Below are 7,155 nucleotides of genomic sequence, written 5' to 3' on the forward strand. Positions count from 1 at the left end.
AGTGCTCCTCTGAGTGTTTGTCCGAACTGTCAGCCGCCGGTGGCTACCAGGGGCAACTCTGGGCTGGCCTACCGGAAGTTTAGACAATCTGACTGTGCCCTGAGAAAGAAATGTGCAGCTCCCATCGGGATTTGTCGGCACATTCAGGCGGTGTTGCTGGTCTTGTTTTAACCTGTCGAAGTGTCTTGAATAACCAAGATACCGAGTCTGATCGGAACGTCTTGGGAGGAGGTCTATTCCTTCGTTGACCGTGAGAGCTTATCATGGGCTAAGTTGGGACTCCCCTGCAGGGATTGAACTTTCGAAAGCCGTGCCCGCGGTTATGGGCAGATGGGAATTTGTTAATGTTTGGTTGTAGATAACTTTAACCTTAATTTAATTAAAATGGATCAACTGAGTGCGTTACCGTGATGGCCTCTTCTCGGCGGAGTCCGGAAAGTGGACACGGTGTTGGAGTAATGTTTGCGCAGGTTGCTCTCTAGTTTCTCGCTCGCGCTTTGCCTCCTCTTCTCGCTCTCTTTTGCGAATAAGTTAGCCAACATATATGCTAGTCTCTTGCTGCAGCTCCACACATATTTACCTTGCCTTACCTATAATCTTAAATAGTCTTGATCGCGAGGGTGCGAGATTGCTGAGTCCCTGTGGCTCACAGATTACTATTACACCAGATGCAGGGCCTGATGATTCCGATCCAGGTGACGCGCTCGAGCTCAAGTGGGAGTTCGACGAGGACTCTCAACGATACTATGTTTCCTTTCCCGATGATCAGTAGTGGTGCCCAGTTGGGGGTGATTGGGACCGTGTCGCATGTTGGGTTTATCTTCTATTTTGGCACCGTAGTCGGGCCATGAGTGTTTGGATGATGTAATGTTATAAGTACCTTGTTTGACGTGGCGAGTGTAAGCCAACTATGTTATCCCTTTTATTATTCATATTACATGGGATGTTGTGAAGATTACCTTACTTGCGACATATGCCTTCAATGCGATTATGCCTCTAAGTCCTGCCTCGACACGTGGGAGTTATAGTCGCATCGAGGGTGTTACAAGTTGGTAATCAGAGCCTTCCCCGACCTTAGGAGCCCCATTGCTTGATCGTTTTTAGCGGCCGAGTTGTGTCTAGAAAAAATGTTTTGAGTCATTTAGGAATTATATATCGGAGAGTTTAGGAATTCTTTTTACTTCCCAGTCTCCTCATCGCTCTGGTAAGGCATCCTGACGTAGAGTTTTGACTCTTCTCTTCTCAAATTTCACTAAAAAAAATTTACGATCACGCGGGTATCTTGGGATCGTTCCGATGGTTTTATGATGAGAACATTGTCTTGGTGCCTCCTGTCAGGGGTTTAGTGGAAGTGTCCCGGGGAGTTGAGCTCTGAGGTGTTGTCATCATAATTTTATTGTTGCAGTTCTGGAATACCTGAGTTTAGTATGCCGACATCGAAAATCTCTTTTATGCAGTTCGTTGGTGAGATAACCTCGACGCCACCCAGTACTGGGGCGGGAGTTCGGGAGTATCGCCATAACTTGTATAACGGATGCTTTTCGAAGGTTGAGGTAGATGGTTTCCGAAGGTTTCTTGGTTATGTGTTGAAGGATGGATACAGCTGGATGTAGGATTTGCTAGTTTGGGTGAGATATTATGCTTCCCCTGTATCCCCAACACCTGATTGCATAACCGGAAAGGTTCGGGAGTTTCATAGGTGGGAATTCTTGTAGCTCTAGTTCTTCTTCCACGGATATTGGTTTGAGATTGGGATTTCTTACCGATTATTCATTCTTGATCTGTACCTTGTTGATTTATTTCTCTACCTTAATTCTACGTGGCTTCTCAATTTATGGATAGGTGACCATTTCAAGAGGAATGCATTCGTTCATTTTGTTCGGATGAGAAGACTATATGTTGCAATTTTCATTCCCTTGGATTCAGCCTCAATATTTGTCTATCAATGTGCTAATGGTGGTCAACCTCTTCAGGATGGCTCCTCCAACGCGCATGACTCCGAATCCTAATCCGCCACCACCTCCACCTCCTCCGAAGGCATGGCAAGATGTGATGGCCGCAACCAATGCAAACACTCAGTTGATCATGCAAATTCTTCAAGAGCGCAATCAAGGCAACCAAGGGAATCAAGGCAACAATCAGAATCACTTTGCTACACTCAACCAGTTCCTTGCTAATGGGCCAAAGACTTTCAGCAATTGTGTTGAGGCAACCGATGCTCATGATTGGCTAGTGGATCTGTGCAAGCATTTCGAGTGCAGTAACGTCAGGCCTGAGGACTTTGTCAAGTTCTCTTCCTTCCAACTCAAAGATCAAGCTGCAGAATGGTTCCAGCAGTACAAGGACTCTAGAGGTGGACGTGTTATCACTTGAGATGAATTCCGTCAAGATTTCCGAGCTCATCATATCCCTCAGAGTGTGGTTGAAAGCAAGCGTGAGGAATTCCGCAACCTGAAGCAAGGCTCTTTGTCTGTCTATGACTACAACAAGTTGTTTCAGAAGCTCGCCTGCTTTGTCAAGCAGGACGTCCCTGATGAGAAGAGCATGATATATCAGTTCAGGGGTGGTCTCAGGGAAGAAATTCAGCTAGCTCTTGTTCTCTTTGAGCCCTTGAGATACGATGAGTTCTACAACATGGCACTGAAGCAAGAGGCTGCTCAGTTGAGGTGTGATGCTTCCAAGAAGCGAGTCAGAGATGTTACTCCTTCTTCCTCTACTCAAGTGGCCAAGCAGCAGAAGTATTGGCTTCCTCCTCCTCCGTTCCGTCAGCCGTATCAGCAGAAGAGCAAAGGTGGCAGTGGTTCTTCCCACCCACCCAACCCTGGCTTTCAGAACAAGACTTCGTCTCAAGCTCCAAGATCGAGTGCTCCGTATCACCGCCCGCTTTCAGAGGTCATGTGCAACATGTGCCAACAGAAGGGTCACTATGCCAACAAGTGTCTCAACCAGAGGCGTCTTCCTCCTCCTCCTCCTGTCAGATCGGCAAGTACAGTTGTGGTCAAGCATAACCCCAAGTACGCCAAGGTCAATATGGTGAATGCAGCTCAGGCAGAGGATTCGTCAAATGTGATCATGGGTAACCTTCGTGTTAATGATGTCCCTGCAAAAGTTCTTTTTGACACTGGTGCATCGCATTGTTTTATCTCGAGACCTTTTGCATCTAAGCATGGGTGGTTTTCTCAAGTTATGCATAAGCCATTAGCAGTTGTCTCTCCGGGTAGATGCTTGCTTGCTAACTACGAAGTTCCGGATATTTCTATCTCGATGGGTGATTTCAAGTTTCTGGCTTCTCCAATGATCCTTGGTAACTCGTATATTGATCTTATTCTCGGAAAGGATTGACTTTCTAAGCACAAGGCTCAGCTTGATTGTGCAGCCAGGCAGATTCAGTTGAATCATTCGTCTGAGGATGTAATTGTCTTTGTCGCTCGTGATAATACAATCCGTCTGTTCTCTCTCAATGAGAAGGGTGAACTTGATGCCATCTCTCAAATTCCAGTCGTTTGCGAATATCAAGACGTCTTTCCAGAAGAGCTCCCAGGAATGCCTCCGCACTGGCCAGTTGAATTCGTTATTGATCTTGAGCCTGGCACGGAACCTGTGTGCAAACGTCCTTACAAGCTCGGACCTGAAGAGCTGAAGGAGCTGAAGAAGCAACTCGATATTCAAGAGAAAATGGGTCTCATCCGGCCTAGTTCTTCTCCGTGGGGTTGTGGTGTTCTTTTTGTGAAGAAGAAGGATGGAACGGACCGACTTTGTGTTGAATACCGTCCATTGAACAAGAAGACCATCAAGAACAAATACCCACTTCCCAACATCAATGAGCTGTTCGAACAACTCAAAGGTGCCCAAGTATTCTCCAAGCTTGATCTCCGTATGGGTTATCATCAGATTCGTATCCGTGAGCAAGATATTCCCAAGACGGCTTTCAGGACAAGCTATGGTTCATATGAATACACTGTCATGTCTTTTGGCCTCGTCAACGCTCCTCCGACGTTCTCTCGCATGATGAACTTCATCTTCAACGCCTACACCAATGACTTCGTTTTGGTCTATCTCGACGGCATTCTGGTTTTCTCCAAGAACAAGGAAGATCATGCCAAGCACTTGCGTTTGGTTCTTGATAAGCTCAGGGAACATCAGTTCTACGCCAAGTTCTCCAAGTGTGAATTTTGGCTCGATGAGGTTCTTTATCTTGGTCATATCATCTCTGCCAAGGGCATTGCCGTGAATCCTGAGAAGGTGTTTGCAATTGGGAATTGGGAACCTCCTCAGAACGTGAAGCAACTCCATAGCTTCCTCGGTCTCGCAAGCTATTGCAGAAGATTCGTTGAAAACATTTCTAAGATCGTGAAGCCTCTCTCAAATCTTCTTCAGAAGCACGTCAAGTATGTTTGGTCTCCGGAGTGTGACATTGCTTTCAACACTTTGAAAGAGAAATTGATCACTGCTCCAGTTCTGACTCCGCCTGATGAATCCAAGCCGTACGAGGTCTTTTGTGATGCCTCTCTCCAAGGTCTTGGCGCAGTATTGATGCAAGAGAAGAAAGTTGTTGCTTATACCTCTCGCTAGTTGAAGCCTAATGAGAAGAACTACCCCACTCATGATCTCGAGTTGGCGGCAGTTGTGCATGCTCTTTTGACTTGGAGACATCTCCTATTGGGAAGAAAAGTGGACATTTTCACTGATCACAAGAGCCTCAAGTACATCTTCACTCAACCTAATCTCAACCTCAGGCAAACTCGATGGGTCGAAATGATTCAAGAGTATTATCCGAGTATCGAGTATACTCCAGGCAAGGCCAATGTGATTGTTGACGCATTGAGCAGGAAAGCGTACTGCAACAGTCTGTTTCTCAAGCCTTATCAACCCGAGCTTTGTGAAGCTTTCCGCAAACTTAATCTGCAAGTTGTTCCTCAAGGTTTCCTCGCCAACCTTCAAGTCTCTCCTACCTTGGAAGACTAGATTCGCCAAGCCCAGCTTCTTGATGCTATGGTGAAAAAGGTGAAGATTGGGATTGCTAAGAGTCAACCCAAGTACAAGTGCTACCGCCTTGATGACAAGGACACTCTCTTCTTCAAGGATCGTATTGTGGTACCCAAAGGTGACCTCCGTAAAGTGATCATGAACGAGGCTCACAATTCTCTCCTCTCCATCCACCGTGGGAGCACGAAGATGTATCAGGACCTCAAGCAAGCTTATTGGTGGACTCGAATGAAGCGCGAAATTGCTCAATTCGTGAATGAATGTGATGTCTGCAGAAGAGTGAAGGCAGAACAGCAAAGGCCAGCAGGTCTCCTCCAACCTCTTGCCATTCCAGAATGGATGTTTGACCACATTGAAATGGACTTCGTGACTGGATTTCCAAAGTCCAAGCGTGGCAATGATGCTATATTCGTTGTCATCGACAAACTCACCAAAGTGGCTCACTTTCTGCCTATCAAAGAGTCGATCACTGCAGCTCAATTGGCAGAACTCTATACCTCTCGTATTGTCTCTCTGCACGGTATTCCACAAGTGATCTCTTCAGACCGTGGCAGCATCTTTACCTCAAAGTTTTGGGATTCTTTTCAAAAGGCCATGGGCACCACCATCCGCTTCAGCACATCTTTCCATCCTCAAACTAGCGGTCAAGTCGAGCGTGTCAATCAGATTCTTGAAGATATGCTCAGGGCTTGTGTGATCTCCTTCGGCATGAAATGGGAGGATTGTCTTCCTTATGTTGAATTCTCCTACAACAACAGTTTTCAAGCAAGTTCGGGCAAGGCCCCATTTGAAATTCTGTATGGCAGGAAGTGTCGTACCCCTCTCAACTGGTCTGAAACCGGTGTACGTCTGCTGCTGGGTAATGACTTAATCATAGAGGCAGAGGTAATGTGCAAAGTCATTCGTGATAACCTCAAAGCAGCCCAATCCCGCCAGAAGAGCTACTATGATAGTAAGCACCGTGATTTGGCTTTCGAGATCGGAGATCATGTTTACCTCTGCGTCTCTCCTATGAAAGGTACTCGCCGCTTCGGTATCAAAGGGAAGCTTGCCCCTAGATACGTGGGACCTTTCAAGATTGTTAGCAAGAGAGGCGATCTCGCCTATCAACTCGAGCTTCCTTCAAACTTTGCAAATGTTCATGACGTGTTCCATGTCTCTCAGCTCCGAAAGTGCTTCAAGACTCCTGACCGCACCGTCAACTTCGAGGACATTGAGCTCCAAGAAGATCTCTCTTATCGTGAGCACCCAGTTGCTATTCTTGAAGAGACTGAACGCAAGACTCGCAACAAGTCAATCAAATTTCTCAAAGTCAAGTGGTCACACCATTCCGACCGTGAAGCTACCTGGGAACGCGAGGATCACCTCCGTTCTGAGTACCCGGCGTTCTTTCAGTCCTAGATCTCGGGATGAGATCCTTTCGTAGTGGTGGAGTGTTGTAACACCCCGGATATAACTTTCCCAATTTGTACTCCAACTCTTGCCATTTCCGGCGTTAAGTTATTTTATTTTCTCGGGTTTGGGTCTTTGTCTCCGTGTGTTGTTATCGTTGTCATGCATCTCATATCATGTCATCATGTGCATTGCATTTGCATACGTGTTCATCTCATGCATTCGAGCATTTTCCCCGTTGTCCGTTTTGCATTCCGGCGCTTCGTTCTCCTCCGATGGTCATTTCTAGCTTTCTTTCGTGTGTGGGGATTAAACATTTCCAGATTGGGCTGAGACTTGCCAAGCGGCCTTGGTTTACTACCCGTAGACCACCTGTCAAGTTTCGTATCATTTGGACTTTGTTTGATACTCCAACGGTTAACCGAGGGACCGAAAAGGCCTCGTGTGTGTTGCAGACCAACACCCCTCCAATTTGGCTCAAAACCCACCTAACTCTTCTCTATCACCTAGATCGTTCGATCACGATCGCGTGGCCAAAAACCGCACCTCGTTTGGACTCTCCTAGCTCCCTCTATGCCTATATATACACCCCCTCCCGAAAATCCGGATCCCCCTCGTCTGAAACCCTAAAAATCCCCTCACCGCCGCCGCCGGACAAAAATCCCACCGACGGACGTGTCCACCCCGCTCCCCCGGCCTGTCTCCGCCCGCCACGTGGCACCCGGCCATCGCCGTCGCCGCGGCCCGCACGGGCCCGAGGCCGGCCCTCCCGTGCCG

The sequence above is a fragment of the Triticum dicoccoides genome, chromosome 4A (assembly GCF_002162155.2).
Source record: "Triticum dicoccoides isolate Atlit2015 ecotype Zavitan chromosome 4A, WEW_v2.0, whole genome shotgun sequence".
NCBI lineage: Eukaryota > Viridiplantae > Streptophyta > Magnoliopsida > Poales > Poaceae > Triticum > Triticum dicoccoides.